This window comes from Aythya marila (genome assembly GCF_965140915.1).
Source record: "Aythya marila genome assembly, chromosome: 13".
NCBI classification, from domain to species: domain Eukaryota; kingdom Metazoa; phylum Chordata; class Aves; order Anseriformes; family Anatidae; genus Aythya; species Aythya marila.
Window position 1 is genome coordinate 15,003,522 of NC_139054.1, and position 19,313 is coordinate 15,022,834.

The window sequence follows — 19,313 nt, forward strand, 5'->3', positions numbered from 1 at the left end:
GCGCGCTGCAGCGAGCTTGGAAAGGGCCGGGGGGGGTGCGCGCGTATGGGGCGATCCCTTAACACACACACACCCCAAAACCGCTCTCTCCAGCTACTCCTTCCCCCCCCCCGGGGGTGGGCAGAGCCCTCTGCAGCGTGGTGTGACACGGGGACAGCCAATGGCACCGCCAGCGCGGCCGCAAACCCCTCCCTGCGGCTGGCACCGGCCCCCCCGCACCCCCTCCCTGCGCCCCCCCCCCCAGCTCCTTAGGGCTGCGGTGTCCCCTCTATGGGACAGGGGCTGTGTGTCCCGCACCCCACACCCCCCAGTGGGGTCAGGCGTGGCTGTGGCAGCCCGGGCAGCAGAGGGTTAACGCGCCGCCTCAGGGAGTTTCCAAGAAACGGGCGATTTGTTAAAAATGTTTAAAATAACCAGAAGCGGCCGCCCCGGGCCAAACGGGGCTTTCCCGGTGGGATGGGATGCGGGGCGCACGGCTCCGGGTCCCCCTGCTCCTGAGGATGCTCTAGCCCCAAATGGGGAGCAGGACCCCCGCCTGGGTGTGGGGTGGGATGGGGATGGGGATGGGAGGAGGTAGGGAATGGGCCAGAAACTTCCCTAGGAGATAGAGATTGGGATGGGATGGGATGGGATGGGATGGGATGGGATGGGATGGGATGGGATTCTGGCTCAATATGAGGGGGCACTTCTTTACTGGGAGGGTGCCAGAGCACTACAAGAGGTTGCCCAGCGAGGATGTGCGGTCTCCTTCTCCAGAGATATTCATGACCCTGTCTGGACGCCGCCCGATGATCTCCAGAGGTCCTCATTCTGTGACTCTGTGGGATGTGATGGGGGAAAAGGGGCTCGCAGCCTCGCCAGCAGCTGCTCCAGCCACCTCCACCTCCCGGAGGCCGCTGCCTGCCTCGGGAAGTATTTTCCTGCATTTAAACAAAAAAATCTCCCCATTTCCTCAGGTGCCCCCCCCCCCGCTTCCAGCAGCACGGCCCCATGCAGGCGGAGGAAGCGGAGCCTTGCCACGGAAAGCCAGCTTGGGGAAGCCCAGCAGTGGGGAAATGAAGCCAAACGGGGGCAGGGGATCCAGTGGGAGCTAAGGGAGGTGCGGAGGGGCCCGAGGGCGACCTGAGCGCCCGAGCAACCCGAGCTTCTTCTGCCTGGCTGTGCCAGAGCCAGCGTGACTGCTCCGCGGGGTTAATGGGCCCTATTAGAGGAGATAAGGAGTCTGCCCAGCAGTAAAACCTTCTGAGGAACGCCAGCTTCCTCATTCCTCACCAGAAAGGGAGATGTGTTTAGAGGAAAACAGCAGCAGAACAAATCAATTGGTGACAAACAGGGCCGGGCAAGCACCTCGGGGGACCCGCAGGGCTTCGGTGTGGGCTGGGAGCAAACGCTTCCACCCCGGGGAGCGCAGTGTAATGAATGAGCGACGCGAGTGCCAGGGATTAGCCAGGATTTAGGGGCCTGGGGGACCTGGCCAATTTGGTTTAATTGATCATTAGAAGCAGCATTAATCCCCAGGAAAATCAGTGTGGGAAAGCCGGGCACCGGGGAGGACTTTGCTGGGGTTTGCAGGCAGACAGAAGGCAGCTCCTGCCCTGGTTCCCCCCGCCACCCCCACAAACATTTTGCTGACACAGCCGGCGGCCTGGTGCCACCCCCTCCGCCGCCACCCAAAATCAGGAGACACCCCCGGCTCCCTGCCCGTGAGGAGCTGAAATCTGATTGCAGCTCCGGGGCTCGCCGGCACCCGGTTATTCATTCTCCCGGAGGGAGACCTTTGGACCATGCAAAGCACGGGGAGAGTCCGGGCTGGCATCCTGCCCTCCGGCAGCCCGCTTGGGGCTTTTTGGGATGGCAGGACGCGAGCCAAGGGTTCTGCCCCAGGAGGATCCACGCTGCGGTGCCTTCTGCTTGTGCCGTGGTCCCTAGTGTCCTCCAGCAGCTCGCTGAGACCTCGCCATGCGTGTCCCCGGAGCATCTCCACCTCTATCCCCACGCTGACCCCGCACCGGTGCCGCCGGAGCAGCGTGGAGGAGCGGCCGGCGCGCCGGCTCCCAGCTTCCTCCCAATTAAACTGATTTCTCGGACGGCTCCAGCCATGCAGCAGCTTTGTAGCTGCCACCGCCGGGGTCTCCCTGCCCTCCCCGTCCACCTGCTCGCTTGTGTAATGCGTGGCCCCCAGCCCCGCCGCGGGGACATGGCCCGGCAGGGGACCGTCCCGCCCGGCCGGCCGAGAACAAGGCAGCGCCGTGCTGGGCTGCGAGCAGCGGGCGCCTCTGAAGCTGCCGCCCCGGGGCCGGCCGGTGCCAGCCCGCTGTGCCCAGGAGCCGTGGCGGCGAGCGAAGTGGCACATCAAAGCCCTCCCAGCTCAGCTCCCTGCGGCCCCCAGCCAGGCGCACGGAGAGGATTTGGCCGGGGAGGGCGGCGGGTCTGGGGACGGGGCTCGGGGGCCGTGCCAGCATCCTCCTGCTCCAAGCGTCCTGGCTGCAGGCTGGGTGCCCCCCTCGCACCTCCCAGCCGTGTGGCATTGGCAGGTGACAGGGCGAGGCTCGCTGATGCAGGGGCACGAGGAGCAGCACCCCAGGGCACGGGAGCTGTGCTCTGCTACACCCTGGATGCACAGGCAGCGTGGCTGCACGGACCTGTGCTAACAGGAGGAGGTGCCGAGATCCCAGCGCAGCAAAACCCCCTGCTCAGCACCCCCAGGCAGTCCCGTGCCAAAGGCTTCAGAGGTGCGAGAGACGTGAAGCAAGGGTGCAGATCAGGCAGCGTTTGGGGGTTTTGGAGTGGCAGCACTGGGCACGGGCTAGAAAGTTGTCTCTGATGCTGCTATCGCAGGATGGAGAAAGGAGGGGTCAGGACGCACGAACAGCCTGGATGGCAGAACACCAAGCCACCAGCTCTGGGAGATGAGGTAATTATTGTTATTGTTGTTCGTGCAGTCACAATAACAGCCGCTGCTTGTTGCAACTGCATCGCGGCTGGCATCGCCACCAGCAAGCAGCGCCAGCGCCGCGGAGCCGTGCCGGTGACACCTTGCTTCTGTGTCCCCAGCACCCTCCTGATGGTGGTCTCCTCCGGGGAAATGTCCCAAGACGGGTGCCCAGCCCTTCATCCTATCTGGATATTTGGCTGGGAGGCGTTTGGGACGAGGGGAAGGTGATGCTGGGCCGGCAGAGGCTGGGTGAAGCACCAGCCGTGCTCAGCTGCCCACCCCCGGGCTCTCAGTAGGACTCCAAGGCCCTGGGGGTGTCCTTAGACCCCAGCCCCTGCTGTCGGGCAGCTCCACGGGGTGGCACGGCGCATCTCCCTGAGCCTGGCAGCCCACGCGGCCCCACAGCTGTGCCCTCAGCGTCTCCACAGCTTCCCCTCCCCACGCCGTGCCACCTCCCCGCACAGGGGCTTTCCAGCCCAAACCACGTCCAAGGGGAAGCAGCTCCCAGGCACATCCAAAACCAGAACGCTTTCTTCCTGCTTCTGCCTTTTATTTATTTATTTATTTATTTATTTATTTATTTATTTATTTATTTATCTATCTATTTGTGTACTTGTTCGTTTGTTTATTTATTTAAAGAAGCCATCAGCCCGGAGAGCTGAAGTCCACACGTCTGGCTCAGGTGGCCTCGTGGCACCCGACAAAGCGCCGCCACGCCGCTGCTGCGCAAAGCCACGCCGGAACGACATTTGTTTTTGTTTTTGCTTTAAGCTAGGGCTGGTCTCGTCGGGTCTTGCAGATAACGCTCCCCACGTGCCATGCGCCCTGTCCTGGAGGAGGAGCGTTTCTGGAAGCTGCCGCTCGCCTCGCCAGGAGGGGCTGGTGCCTCCCCCCCGCCGCAAAGCCCCAGCTGCGCACCGAGCCCCGGCTGCAGCCGCTGCCAGCCCCGCCGGAGCTGCCGCTTGCCCCGCTACCATCTTTGGGTGTTTTTGGAGCCAGATGATGACTCAGGCAGCCGTTCCTGGGCAGTGTTTACACAGCCGTGACGGGAGCAGAGCTGGAAGCCGTGCCATGCCCATCCTGGCCGGTTGTGCCCGGCTCCTGCGCTCGTGCCGGTGACAGCTCCAAAGTGGGTCATTTGGGACCGCTTCACCCCCTCCCGGCACGATCTGCCCGGCAACTTTGCTTCCTTACCCAATGCCCGTGCTATGCAGGCCCTCACCCTGTGCTGTGCCCGTGGCAGGGCTACGTCCCCGTCATGCTGCAGGCATCTGCGGCCCCTGCTGGAGCTCATGCCATCGGGGTTTCTCGGAAACTTCTTGGCCAGCACAGTCAGCAGAAAAAGCATCCCAGTCCCACGGGGAGCCAAGGGCAGCGTGACCCACCTGGGGCTCTTCGCAGCCACAGGCATAGATAGATTTGGAGGTTTGGGGTGAAAGCAGCTGGGATGGAGCCCCTGGGAGTGAAAATCCTCCAAGCAGGCTTTCCACCTCTTTCTTTGCTTCCTGTGCGATGGGAGGCCCGGCCCTCGTGATCCCCATCCCGCATCCAGCCCTGCTGCGACAGCAGAACCAAAGCCCTTCCCTGCCCTGCCCACAGAGCCTCGTAGCCACTGCCCAAAATAGCTGGAAAAGCCCTAAAATAACCCAGCTCTGCCCACTCACTCCACTCCATGCCCCGAGGAAGGCGGAGGAGTGCGTGTAAAGCCCGGGGGAGCACCAGCCCCGAAATACACCCCTGTGGGTGCTGCTGCCACGGCTCCCAAACCGCAGGGTGCAGCAGCCGCCGGTGGGTGCCGGGGGGCCCCTTGCCACGCTCCGTGCGGCCGCACAACCCTCCGTCTGCTGACGCACGGCCTCCCCGTGGCGTGCTCGGGCTGTTTGTGTGCCCGCTGCCCCGGCTACCAGCCGCTGAGTCACCGCGCATCCTCCCCGCGTGGGAAGCACCCGGCCTCGTCTTTGCCACAGGCGCCCCACGCCTTTCGGGGTGGGGGGAGATGTCGGCGTGGGGCAGGCAGGGGGACAGCCTGGGGACCAGGGCTGCCTGGCAGTGCGGGGAGCATCCGAGGGTGTCGGGGAGCAGGGATGCTGGGGTGGGGGCTGCTGATGGCGTGCGCACGAGGGTGGCTGCGGGTTTGCTCCATCAGCTGCCACCTCACTCCTGCGCCACCCCATGCCCCACGCGGGGGTCCCGCCAGCCCCGTCACTTCCCGGAGCGCAGCCTTTTGGGGAAGTGAGCGTGGATGCCAGTGAGATGAGGCAGAGCTTGGGCAACGGGGGGGGGGGGCAGAGCCCGTCCCTTCGTCACTTCGCGCCTCCAGCCTTACGCCAGCCCCGCTGTGGGGAAGGCAGGAGGGGTGAGGTGCCCGGCAGCGTGCCCACCCTGCTCCCCAAACCCCAGCAGGGGCAGAGCAGGAGCTGCGGTGCCAGCCCGAGCCCAGGGCCTCTCCATCCCTGGGGTGATTTGGGGGTGCAAAATGAAGCCAGAGCCCCAGCCCTGCGGCCACGAGCCACCCCGAGGTGCCGGCAGCATGCCCAGGGGACCAGCCCAGGGGACCCCGCTCCCTCGGGGTGGGATATGGGGACAGCCCCCCCTGCACCAGGGCAGGGGGGTGAGCGGGTTGGGCACCAGCAGACTTCCTGCAGGTGTCACCGTCACCGCCAGCCCTTCCTCTCCCCCAGACGGACGGACGGATGGACGTGGGACAGGCAGCATCCCCCACGCAAGCAGGTGCCGGCGCTGTGACCGCTCCCCGGCACCCCCAGCCCCACCGCCCAGCCCTGCCCCACGGCCCCCCAGCGCGGTGCAGGCTCCAGCATCTGGAAGGGATCAGCGGGGAAAGGGGAGGGCTATAAATAGCAGCCAGTTCCCAAATCAGAGATTAAAAACAACAACAACAAATCAAGACCAGAGCACGAAGTGCTGGCGCTGCTGCCCGCCGTGTTTATACATATATAGTTTTTTCTTTTTTTTTCCCAGTTTCTCGCTTGTTTTCCATCTTCCCTCCTCGCTGTGATGTTCCGGGGCTGTCCTCTCGCCCACTGGGCAGGCTCCCAGGGACACATTTCTTGGAAGGTTGCAACCTCCTCCGTAGCTTGAAAACAAAGTGCGGGCAGGAACATCCCTGGACCCTTTTTCTGCTGGTTTAAGCTCAAGCATGGGCTTGTTCCGCGGAGCCAGGCTGAGGGATGGGGAGGTGGCCCCACATCCCACCGAGGTCACGGAGGGGAGGTGGAAACACGGGTGAGAGGAGAAACAACCCCGTGGCCCCGGAGCCGGTGCGGCGGTGTTTATCCTTGTTTTATTGCCCTTTGAAGCCGTGTCAGTGGAAGGGCTGAGGTTTGGCAACACCACGATACAGCCTGGGCCAGGCCGGCGTGACACACGCCGCCTTCGTTGGAGAAATAACCTCGTAAATCTGCTTAATGCGGGCACTGAATCATTCCCGCTCCTCTCCCATTGAGCTGAGCCTTCCCTGCTTTAAAAAAAATAAAAACAAGGATGGTGAAAACAAGGAGCAGGGAGGATCCCTGGAGAAACAGCCTGGCTGGGGGCAGGGTCCCTGCCCGTGGCAGGAGGTGGCACTGGGGGACCTTCGAGGTCCCTTCCAACCCAAACCATCCCGTGGCTCTAACGCCTGGCCCTGGAGGCACCGAGCAGCGTGGGGCTCGTGCTGCCCCGTGGTTTCTGGTTCAACGTCACGTCTCCAAGAGCGGCCAGCAGCGGGGTGGCACATCCCTCCCCGTCCTGGTGGCCCCCAGGGACTCCCCCCATCGATGCCCTTCTGCAGGGCTGCGAAGTGCCCCCAGCCCCACGGGCAGGGCAAATCCTCCGGAGAACGATCTCACCCAGCACGGACCTGGGCCTTCAGGGCTTTCTTCAAGGCTTCAGGACCACACGGCCACCCCAGTTTTCCTTTTAGAGGCAGCGACGCAGAAACTGCGAGTTTCCTGCGTTCCCAAGCGGGGTGGGGAAAAAAAAAAAAAAAAAAAGAAAAAAGAAAACAAAACAACAAAACTTGGAAACTTTTCTAAATATACGCTATGAACGTCCGCAAAGGAAGCGTCGCTAGAAAATACGTGACTTAAAAGGACAAAAAGGAAAAAAAAAACCATGACGTCCTCGGGATTACGCACGGTGCCTGCGTGGTGCATCTCAGCCCCTCTACGTGCCCGGCTCGCAGCATCCCGAGGCTCTCGCAGCCGAGGCAAGGAAAGCCCGGGCTGAGCCCTGGCTCTGCTGACACAGCACGAAGCGGGGAGAGCTGCGCTGGGCTGAGTTCAAGGTCGAGGGCTGTAAATTCCTGGTTATTTTTAGCTGCGGGACAGCAGCTGGCGGAAAACAAGAGGAAGAACAGCTGGGATGCAGGGAGGGAGAGGGGGGTGCGAGGAAGGTGGCTGGTTTGTCGCCTGAGATGAGGGTGAGACCTTCGGGGATGGAGGGGAGAGATGCTGGGGGCGGTGGCCGGGGGCTCCCACCTATCGTGCAGACGCAGGTGTGAGGGCACCGTGGTGGGGCAGGAGGACCAGGGAGCATCCTCGGCCAGCATCCCACGGCAGCGGTGTCCCCTGCGCCCAGCCAAGGCTGGCTGCGGAGCTGGGAGGCACCCGGGCTGCCCAGAGCACGACCGTGCCACGGGACGTGTCCCCGAGCACCACGGCCCCGTCACGGGCTGGGGACACGGGTGTCCCTCCCCGCCTAGCGGTGCCAGCCCTGGCAGCAGGATGGAGGCACGTGAGCAGCTCCTCCGTGCCCTGGCTGCCTCCAGCGCGAAAAATGCAGCGCGAGACCCCGTGTCGGGAGCCAGCCACCGCCGGCGGCGCACAAAGAGCCCCTTCACCGGCCCAGGAATGAGAAAACTGGGACGAAAACTGGGGCGGGGGACAGCCGGGGTGCTGCAGACAGAAAGGCCTTTGTGCGACGGCCACCACCCAGCAGCATCGCCACGGCCCCCACGGCCACACCACCTCAGCTCCCCCTCCGCGATGAGGTCTGCAGCTGCTGCGGCACCCTTGGGGGTGAGGCTGCGGGGTGCTGGGGTGGCTGGCACCCGCTGAGAGCTGGGATGCTGGAGGAGAAAACCTCCAGAGGCTCGCCCTCACCACCGCGGGAAGGTGTTGCCTGACCTTCCCTGAAGAAGACTGGAAACTGCGTTGGCATCTGCGGGGTCTCCACAAGTGAGACGCTCCCAAAGGGCCTCGTGGCACCCCCAAAGGGTTTGGAAGCTGCTCCATGCCCCGAGGGCACTGCAGGGTGGACGTGCTCTCCTGCCAGCAGCCAGCGCTGTTGTTGCAAACCCCTTGTTTTCGATTTTATGTAAGCAGGGAACCCAACCCTGCTCCGGGACATGGTGAAATTGCAGCCGTACGGAAACAATTAGAAAGGGGAGGGATAAGGAAGAAGCTCGGCTTTATTGGCACACAGAAGAAAACAGAGCCCGTCAGCCAGCCCAGATCCGTCTGTGCTGGGAGAAAGTAGCCCACGAGTGCGAGAAGGGCGCGGGGATGGGACTCACACCCAGGGGGGCTGGGGCTGAGGGCTTTGCTCAGGGGCAGGTCCTGCTGCACTGGCAGGAGAAGGCTCTCGAGGAGATGCTGCCTCACTGAGGACGCTTCTCTCGCCAAGCTGGAGACCTTAAGAAAGGCCGAGGCAATGGCACGCCGACCCCAAAAGACCTGCTGGGATCCCCTCCACCGAGCACACCTATGGGTCCCCGCTCTGTCCCATCATCTGCCCTGGGGAGCGTGTCCTCTCCGTGGGATGGAGGACAGGTCCAGCGCCTTGTGCCTGGGGTCATCACCCCTCCAGCAGCTCTGGGTACCAGCAAACACCCCTCCAGGCACGGTCCTGGCTCGGGACCAGCCTCGCAGCTCAGCCTGGCACCCAGCAGAGCAGCCTCGCCAAGCTGCAGGGCTCGTTGACAGGGGAAGCTCGCCACCAAAACTGCTGGAGAAAGGCACCCCGTGGGCATGGCGCGCTCCGAAGGCAAAGTGATTTTATCCCCCGTCCCCGTGGCGAGTCAGCTTTTACAACACCGCATCGGGAGAGCTTCACCCTCTCCTTTTAGGACAGGGGGGACGCCGGAGACAGCTGGGAGCTTCGCAGCAGGGTGCTGGCCGTGCTGCTCAGCCGGGGAAAGTCTGATGCAAGCACGCAGGGAACTTGCTCCGCTGGCAACTTCCACCACGTCTTTCATCAGCAGCCCTCTGGGGCGGGAGTCCCACGGAGTAAATACCTGGGATGTGCTGGGGAACAGCTAATCCTGGGTTTGCCCTGCCCGGCAGGGGAGGAGGAGCAGGGCAGGTGAGATGGGGCTCGGGGCGCTGGCTGCTTCCCTGCGCGCCTGCTCGGGCTGAAACCCCTGCCAGATTAAAAAAAAAAAGCCAGCTCTTGAGGCCAGGAAACTGCAGGGCTTGGAAAAATCCAACGCCAGGGTGGCCAGAGCCCACTCGAAGCTCCAGCACGAAGCATCGCCTCCTGCCCCAAGGTGTGCCCGTGCCAGACCCAGCTCACATCCCCATGGCCAGCACCATGCTGGAGACGCAGCCCGGCACCTCCTACACCCACCGCTGCCGACCCTGTGCCCAGGTCTTCAACAGCTCTGGCCTGGCTGCTTGCTCCAGAGTGCCCTAAAATACCCCAAAACATCCCCCTGGGGTCAGCAGACCGGCCTGTGGGCCTCATGGGGTGACCAGACCGACCTCCCGGCCCAACCACCCCTTTGGCTTATCCAGGTGGCTGTTTCCATTCCCTGTCCCTTCCCCTGTCCTTGGGTTTAGGGTCGGAAATGATGGATGCTTTCCTTAGTTCCAAATCTGAACATTGTTTTCTTCTGCTCCTCTTTTGGTTTTGTTTCCTTTTTTGTGGAAAATTCCCAGCGCTCGCCTGTCTTGGGGGCCAGGCAGGGAAGTGAAAGCGAACGCTGCGCTCAGCTGAGCCCGGGGAGGCTGGAGGAGCTGGAAATTTGAAGCACAGGCTGACCCCGAGCGTTTTCCACATCCTACAGCCAACCCCTGGCTGAGCCTTTTGCAGCAGCCAGGTGTCTTTGTACCATCTCCCAGTTCCTCCTTCCCAGCTCGCTATTTCCTACGAGCTGCAGGAGTCCTGGCCCGTACTAGAGTGATCTGACCCGGCACAACTGGGTGCCCCAGGGAACCCCTTTGTCCTTTGAAACACCCAGCACCCTGGGCCCCCTCAGTGCGATGGGGAGAGCATCCTGCAAGAAAGTCCGGGAGGAGCCGGGGTGGGCACAGCTGGTAGCATGAAGCCACGGGTTGGGTTGTTTGGGGCATCGGGGCACCCTGTCCCCCACGGTGTCCCCCACACCGGCCCCTCTGTGGCCAGCCAGAAGTCACCTCCTGCTTTCGCTCTGGCTGCCCGAGGGGCTCGTGCTCTTGCCCCCAAGGTCTGGAGAGGAATCACTCCCACCCCGGCTCGTGAGGGGGCACGGGGACGTTTGGTGCTCCCCACCCTTGGGGGCCATCTTCCGCGTGCCCTCTCCGGGCTCCCCGCAGCCCCGTTACTGCTGTTGCGGAGGCAGCGGGCTGGGGCCATGCCCAGGAGCTCGGGCTGGCTGCTCCCCAGATAATTATAGCTCGGCTGTTTATATACCCCGTCCCGTGGCCGCAGGAAGGAAGGCTGCAGGGCTACGTAACCGGGCTCCCCACCCCTTTCCCACTTCCCCCTCCCACCCGCACCCCCGCGTGTGAACCCGGCACTTGTGACGCCGCGGCGCAGCCCGGTGCTTCTGAGCCCCGTTTCCCCTTTCTCCTAAGGCTCCCCGTGGCACCGTGCACCGGGACGTCTCCAGGCTGTATGGGTCGTGGTGGGGCACGGGCAGGTGCAGCCCCACCAGGCTCCTGCATCCCCCAAGCTGGGAGCTCCTCAGCTCATTTGGGGACGCCAAACCTTGTCCCGGTCCCCGTGGCTCAGCCTCGTGGGTGCTCCCCGCGCTGCAGGCGCTGTGCTGGTTCTCCACAATGATGCCAGTCCTTGGCGAGCCCAAACAGGAGGGCTCGAGGCCACGCTCAGCCCACCAGCACCCCAGGGGCTGTGTCCCACCACCACAGGGTGCTGCAGGCTGCCCACAGCATCTCCATGCAGGTCCCTCCACCCTCCATCCCCAAATGTAGGATCAGCTCGGCCATCCCAGCTTGTTTTGAGCAGGACCAAGCAGAGCACGGTGCTCCTGCACAGCCTGCTTGGCTGCAGGAACGGGAACGGGAACGGGAACGGGGATGGGAACAGGAACGGGGATGGGGACGGGGATGGGGACGGGGACAGGAACAGAACGGGCTGTGCCTGCACCACACCACAAGCCAGCTGTGACCAAGCCAGCGCTTTCTGTGTTTGTTTGGGCTGTTAGATAACTTCGAAAGCAGAAGCTGGAAGGGCTGGCGGCTGAACAGTTTGTTCTTTCTGACTTCTGCGTGCCGGTTTCTTCAAACCACAACGCCTCAGCGATGAGATGCTGAAGCCGCAGCCCAGCTGTGCCCGCTCAGGGAGCCACACGGTGCAGAGCCCCTCCGTGTCCCCCGGTCCCCTCCTGCAGAACCTGCCCTTGCTCCGTGCCCAGCCCCTCGCTGCCCGGGCACTGCACCTTTTTGGCACCGCGGTGAGGGGCTCTCACCCCTTCTGGCCACGCTCCCAGCCCCAGGGCAAGCTTGTGCAGGCTCCGTGCCCTCTCCACCTGGTGCCCAGCGACGTGGGGAAGCACCCTCCAGCTCCAGGGCTGGCACAAGACCTGCTCTCAGTGCTCAGGGCACGGACCACCATGGTCCAGCAATGTGCTGTCCCCATGGGGGCCGAGCAAGGAAGCCCCACGGCTTGCTTGAGCGCTGGAGGGAGGGGTGAAAACTCTTCCCAGCAGGGCTTTAAAGCTCCCAGCAAGCGCAGGAAGACAAGGGCTCGCCGTCACCGAGGCCAGGGCATCCTGGGGAGCTGCGCAACCTCAACGGCTCGCCACCAAGCGTGCTGGGGAAGAGGCAAGATCAGAAGCAGGAGGAAAGCTACAGGCTCATGCGCTTTCCTGTGGTGTCAGGGCAGGCTTGTTTTTGAGCTGCCGAAGAGGAAGCTCAAGCTCAGGCTCCAGCTCTGCTTTTGCACCCTCCCGTGCCAGGAGCGTCCCTGCTGCTCCGTCCCCGCTGCTGGCCCAGCCTCTGGCGATGCTCTCTGCTCGCTCCTGGCTTCCACCTCGGGAGCCCCAGGCAGGGAGACGAGAGGAGTGGACCCAATGTGGAATTGGCGAAAGCCAGGGGTGAAAACCCAGCCCATCGGACTTAAAAGCAGGGAGATCTCCCCGGGGAGGTTCTTCAGCCTCCAGTCCCCTCTTGCTCCCAGCCGTGAGGTCCAAAGGACGGGGCCGTCCTTGCGCAGGGGACAAGGAGCACAGCCCAGGCTGTTTATTCACCACTTTGCTCCTCGCAGGGAGGAGCGAGGCGATGGCACGCCGGGCGAGATAAGGCATGGCTGCTGCAGCTGCACTCACCGGGAGCCTCGTCCTCCGCTCCGGGCCCACAGGTGCATTTGAGGTCAGGCAGAGGAGAGGCTGCCAACTGCAGCACAGCCCGGACTCGCCGCTCTCTGCAGCGGGGAGGGCACGCCGAAGCTCCCAGCCACCTCCAGCAGGCTGCTGGTGGCCCAGAAATCCACCTTTGCACGGCAGCAGGGGGTCGGGACGTGCCAGGGGGGCCGCCCTCTGTCAGTGGGAGCACTGGGACGCGGGGGTGGGCGTCCTCATCCCCGCGCTGCCCCGGATGGGTGCGCAGCGGGACGCGCGGCTCCGGCACAGCACGGGACCACGGTTCTCACGAGTGCAGCCAGCCACATGAGCAGGCAGCTGGGAACTCGGTGGCCGGGGCTGGCTCCCTGCAAGCAACGTTATTTATAACTCTCAGTTCCTCTCTTCTTTCTGCCGGGTGGCAACTGGTTCTGCTGTTGGCCGAGCAATATATATTATATATATATATATATATTTTTTTTTACCTCCACTATTTCTAGGCTATTTTTGGCCTCCTTGCTGCGGATGCTTTCAAAGGGCTGGAGCAGGTAGCTTGCTTCGTGTGCCCAGAGGAAGAGGAGGGATGTATGGGGAAGGCTTCCCAGACCGGGTGGGGGAAGCAGGCACCTGTAGCATCAGCTGCGTGCCAAGGAGCTGGGGCGCAGGAGGGGCAGCCTTATCCTGAGGGTGCCACGATGGCCACGTCCTCCCAAGCATGCCAGCAGCACCAGACCCTGCGCACGCTGCAAGAGCACATCTGCACCCTCATCATGAGGAAGTGCAGAGTGGGGAGGAGGAGAGAGAAGCAGCCCAGGGGTACTGTGGCTGCGACCCCTAAAAAAGCCACCTCATCCCAACGGGCCTGAGTCAGAGCTCCGTAACGGGGCAGGGAGGCCGGGCCCTGAGCCACACAGAAAGCCTTGAGAAGCTCAGAAAGAGCCAGAAGCTGCTGCAGGACAGACGCCCACCTTGGATCTCGGCCAGCTCGAACCTTCCAGGCTGTTCTGCCGAGCTGGAGCCCTGTCCCTGGAGCTCTGCAAGGACTTGGCTTGCACAAGCACGAACCTTTTCCCTTCCCGGGGTCACGGGACCCAAACAGCCCCGACCAGGAGCTGTTTTTCTTTTACTATTTTTTTTTTTTTTTTTTTTTTTTTTTTTTTTTTTTGCTTTATCAGGATCTTGCTGAGACAGGCGGTGTTCCCAGCGAGCGGGTCATGTTTGCGCAGCGGTTTGTAAACGCAAACCCTTATGTAAGAGCGCGGGGTGGCCGCGGGGGCTCGGCCGCGCGCATGTGCAGGGCGCCTCGCCTGCGCCGCTGCCGCTGCCGCCACCGGCTCCCCGGCTCTCGAGGTGCACGGCGTGCGCACGAGGTGTCCCCTGCGGCAGCCTCTGCTCGGGGTGTGAAGGGCTGCACGCCCGCCGCACGCTCCCCCGGGCGCTTCCAGCAGCAGCGCTCCCCCTCCGCCGCCCGGCCCCGCTGCCAAGAACGCCTGTGCTTGCTCCAGTAACCCAGCTCCTGAAGGTCGCTGGCTCGAGGCCGGGCTCGCGTCCCGGCTGCCTGTTTTTATTATTGATTGTCCTTATCGTCGCTCGGCGAGTACACCCTGTCCCCTGCACGCCTGCTGCCTCTCCTGCTGCTTTTTGCCCGGGCTCTGTCTCTCCCCGCTGGGCAACCTGCGAGGACCGCGCTGCCTGCCCCGGGTGGTGCCAGCGGTCAGCGCGGTGTCACCAGTGTCACCGCTGGGAGAAACCTGTGAATCAGCACTTGCTGATCCAGTGGGAAAACCTGCCTTTGGGGGACCATCAGGCTTTTTTTCTCCTCCATCCTCCTGCCTCCTCTCTGGGAGAAGGGCTTCTCCAGCCTCGGCAGACACCCCTGCCACAAGCCAGGTCTGGCTGTCCGTGCCATCCCCCTGCCACCGTGTGTGGCACACCACCAGTGCCACCAAACCGTGCCCGCTCCCTGCCCGTCGTGCCCACGCCTGATGCTGTCAGGGCATCTCCAGAGCGGTCTCACCGCCTGCAAGCAGGGGATGATGCAAGGATGTCCACAGCACCTGATGGCAGGGGAGGGCGCAGGGACGCCAGGGTGGCAATGTCCCTCTGCCAGGCAGGGGCAAGCCCAGGAAGCAGCAAAAGAGAGGAAGAAAAAGAGGAAAGGGAGAAACAGAAAGAGAAAGAGAAACAGAAACAGAAAGGGAAACAGAAAGAAGTGAAAAAGGAGAGAGAGAGAGCAAGAGGGAGAGCAGATGGAAGGGAGGGAGGGAGAAAAGGAGGAAGGGAGGGAGGAGGATGGAGGAAAGATGGGAGGGAGGCTGGAAGGTTGTCACTCCCTGCACCACATCCGCAGCAAGCCACGTGCTGATGGAGCCCACCAGCAAACCCAGCGGCTGGACACCGAGCTCTGAAACGCCTTCCCAAGGGAACGGCCAGGGTCTCTGCCACTCAGGTCCCTTGAAACCAAGCTGGAAAATGCATTGCAGGAACATCCCAAAAGCAGTGTAGGGGACATGGGGGGGAGAACCCCATGTTACACCGGGGCTGGCTGTCATCGGGAGCATGGGGCACCCCAGCCGTCCCCGTGTGCGTCCTGGTGCCAGCTGCTTTCCCCACACTGCTGAGCGCCTCATGCCAGGGCTCAGCAGCTGCCGACTTACAAATGTTGCCCCAGATAATCCCATTTCCTTGCTGCCCAGCAGCTGTGGGTGCCCCGCTTGCCTCTGACTCTCTGCAGGGGCCAGCAGGCTTCCCAAACGTCCCGTGCGCTCCTCCTTGACGAGCCCAGCCAGCCTCCCTGCAGCAGAGCCTCGCTGTTAGGAGCACGTTCAGGCTGCACGGCAGACGACGTGACCTGCAGCTCCAGGACGTGAGCCGGTCAAATTAAATTGGGTTTTAGCACGCTAATTGCCATGTAGCAGCCAGCACGTGATGCAGCACACCCCTTTCATCCCGCAAACCCGCTGCTCTTTGAGAGGTTTCCAACGTGCCAGAAGACACAGCAGAAGGAGAAGGCAGAGCTGACCCAGGCGGCACCCGGCACCCCTGGGGCACAGCAACAAAGCAAATCCTTGGGGGACACATCCTTGGAAAGGGGAAGCGAAGGACACCAGGGCCCCAAGGGGATGCTTGGCTCACCTTGGGCACGGTGGCATCCCAACCCAGCCCTCTGGGGGTGCCACCATGCCCAAGGCAATGCAGCCACCCCTTGCCTTGCCCCGTGCGTGGGGCCGCATGGCAGGGCTTATAGGGCCAGACAGGGACACCAGTAAACAGGTCTGCACCTTTCTGGGGACAATCCCCAGCGGGGTGAGATGCACTTTCTGGAGAAGAGTGGAAAATTCCTCTCGCTGTGCCGGGCACTCCCTCAGCCCAGCACATCAGCTGTTGTCTCGCAGGACTTGGCATGCCCCGCAGTGTTTATCAACACCGTTGCACAAGGGCCGTGGCACACAGCTTGGCAGGGCCGCGTGGGCCGCTTGGGCAACCGGCTCTGCCGAAAGCCAGAGCACTTGGGAAAGAGTCCTGCAGCCTGCACGGGCGGCGAGACACGCCTGGCAGTCCGGCACGGTGTCGTCAACATGACGGCCATCGGCACCGGATGACTGTCAGCGTTGTCTGCTCTCAGGCACTGGCCCCTGGGGTTCGCTCCATCTCGTGTGACTCTTCCAGCACACCCTCAGCACGTCCACAAGCACGAGGTGTTGCCATTCTCTTCGGCCCTGGGGCCCACAGAGCAGGCACCAGCCCCAGAACCCATCCATCCCCAAGCCACATCGGTGTCCAGAGGGCTCCGTATGCCTCCAAACACCTCTCCGTGGGGCTGGTTTCATCTGGCAGGGCTGTGAAGGACCTCAGTGTGTTGGTGCCCCCTTACCCAAGGTGTGTGGCTCCCTTCTCACTGAGGAAACCCCTCTGAGGGGCTGGGGGCACCAGGAGGAGCATGGACACCACAACAGCACATCTGGATGAAGGCTGCTCTGTGGGTGCAGCTGAGCACCAGCACTTTTTCACTTCAGGTGTGCAGAGCTGGCACGGTCCCCTGGGGCAGAGGAGGAGGATGGTGGCTGGGGGGCAGAGGGGACATGAGGCTGAGATGGGGGGGCAGCAAGCGGGCAGCCCCAGGACGCAGTGGCTGTGGCAGGCAGGGCGGTGGGAGCTGGAGGTGTTGGCCAGGAGGCTGCTGAGAAGGAGCAGCACCACGAGCAGCGTTCTGCGCTGCCAGAGACACCCTGGAGCCCAGGAAATTCCTCAGCTGTTTCTCAAATCCCAAGGTGCGCCCCAAAGCCCGGCTGGAGCCAGAAAGGGCTGGCAGGTTCGTGGGGGGTGGGTGCCAACCCCCACGGGGCAAGGAAGCAAAGTGTGGTCCCTCTGCAGCCCCTCCAAGGGGCCGGCAGCTCCTCCGGGCACTAAAGGCACAGGGACCGAGGAGAGGGCTGCCCGGAGAGGGGTCACATCGGGAAGAAGGGCAGCAGCCCCCTAAATTCAGCACCACGCAGACCCTTCCCCAAGCCTCCAGGCAGCTGGAGCCGCGGCGGAGAAGCAGGCTTCGTGCAAAGCCGGCCAAGAAGTTAGTCGGAGCAGAGGCATGCGTAAACATTTGGTTTCACCGAGGGCTCTGGGCGAACACAGTGTACCCTGGCTCCACGCAGCGGGAACAGCTGTGGCCCTGCGGGGCCCGGAGGCACCAAACCACAGTGGCAGAGCGACCTCCTGCGGCACGGCCACGGCCGGGGGCACCCCAAAACATCCTCGGTCCCCGGGAGCACCCCAAAACATCCTCGGTCCCCGGGGACAGGGCGCGACGCCGGTGCCAGGCAGATCCGCGCCCCTGCGGAGCCCCAGACAAACTCTGGCGAAGGGGGCTGGCAGCTGGGGTGCCTCTGCCCGAGAGCTGTTAGCAGCGGTTAAGCAAACGATGCGGCAAACAACCCAAAAATTGCCTCGCCTCGCTTGTGGCCGGCTGCAGTTTGGATTTCCAAGAACGGAAGCAGCCCGGGGCATGCTGCCGCGCCGGCGAGCGCAGCCCCTCATAGGGGAGAGAGAGCTGAAATCCAGTCCTTGCTCCCTCAGGTGGGGAATCTGGCAAAATAAAAATTAAAATTAAAAAAAAAAAAAGCCACTCGCTGCACCTCCAGATGCTCCAGAGCACAGCACCAGCCCAGCCCTGGGCTTCCCTCTCTGCACCAACAGCGGGACCACCGCCAGCTGGGGATGCACAACCCCACACAGACACCAAAACGCGACAGCCACAGCCCAAAACCACTCCCAGCATGGCCACAGAGCACAAGGTGCTGACAGGAAAACTCCTCCAGCTTGGGCGAACTGCGGGGCTTGTGCCCATGCTGCCAGCAAAGGGGGTTCCCAGACCATTCCAGGGACTGCATGGACCAAGGGATGTCCCTGAGGTTTACCCGTGCTCCTTGCCCAATCACTCCTAGCAGCGCTAGAGGCACAGCATCATCACCAAACACAGCCCTGGGTGGCAGCGCTTGGGAGGGGAGCCCCAGCGATGGCACAGCCTGTGCCAGGGGCACCCCAGAGCTCACAGAGCTGGTGGAGGAGCCAAGTGCCCTGCCTGGACTGGAGATTTTAGACCTCAGGCCAGTCCCAGTCTTCCCCAGCAGCTGTTCAATGGAGAGATTTGAGCTTGGGCACAAGGAACAGGTTCACAGTGTTTCCAGAGGCTTTGTCCCCGTGGTGGGTGCAGGCAAAATAATTCAGCTTCCCTCCACGCTGCCAGCCCGACCAGGCAGGGGCTCACAGCACCCTGGGTCTTGCCCCAAAACGTCGGGGCCCTGAGGCTGCTGGAAGGAGCCACGTCTTCACCCTGCCTTCCCAAGGGAAGCCGGGGCCGTTTGGAGGCAGCGGGTGCTCCCATCGCACGGAACAACAAATGCCCAAACGCAGGAGGAGGCAGAAGAGAAGAAATGAAACAACCCACCCCAAAACCCAGGGGTGGAGGGGACAGGGGCTGGTGGGGGGCACCCCACAGCCCCCAGCTGTCTCCGCTGAAGCTAAGGACAGCCTGCACTGCAGGTCAGCTGCGGGACGGTGACTTTGGACAGGTACCCGCATGCTCTCCAGCTGGTATTTCGGAAAGCTTTCCCGGGTTCCTGCACCCGTTTCTCAGCAGGCCCTCCCCCCTGACACCAGGCAGAAGTTCCTGCGAAGCCTGTTCAGCTCGGGTGCGAGGTTCCTGGAGCGATTTCGGAGAATTTCTCTCAAACCCCTGCGTGCTGCACCGTGGTTATTCAACAGCCACACAGCACAGCAGGCGGGCTGGCTCCTGGCAAGCTCTCAAGAAGACAGATAATGGAAACGCAGAGCACAGCATCGCTCAGCGGTGGATCTGATTAATGGCAGGCTCGGAGGAACCTCAAACTTGGTGGGTTGGGTTTTTGTATTATTATTACTATTTGTTTTTGTTTTCTGGGAAATAAAGTGTCTGAGGTGTTGTGTTTCAGGCTGAGCATTTAAATGTCCCTCCTCTCTTCCCCCACCCCAGCAATGTTCTGCGCAAACCAGTTTTCTCCTGAAGCTTTACATATATGTTTTGAATGACTCATTTTCCCAAGGAAAGAATTGTACTCCCAGGATTATTTTTTTTTTTTCTTATTTTAATTTCCTGCAAGCCTTTTCTTTTTCTGCACTGGAGAAAAGACCCGGAGCGGCTCGGTGAGCTCGGTGAAGGTCACCAGAACACAGCACCATCCATCAGCGCACGCCTCTCTGCTCCCCACCAGCCTCGAGCTCTGCTGCTGAGCTTACTGCATGGTTTCTTGGCCAATTAGTGTTACAACATATATACATGCAACAAGCAGAACCACGCCAGCTTTCCACATGTTCTTGCCAATCGCTCTTGTCTTTTTAAGCCTTTGT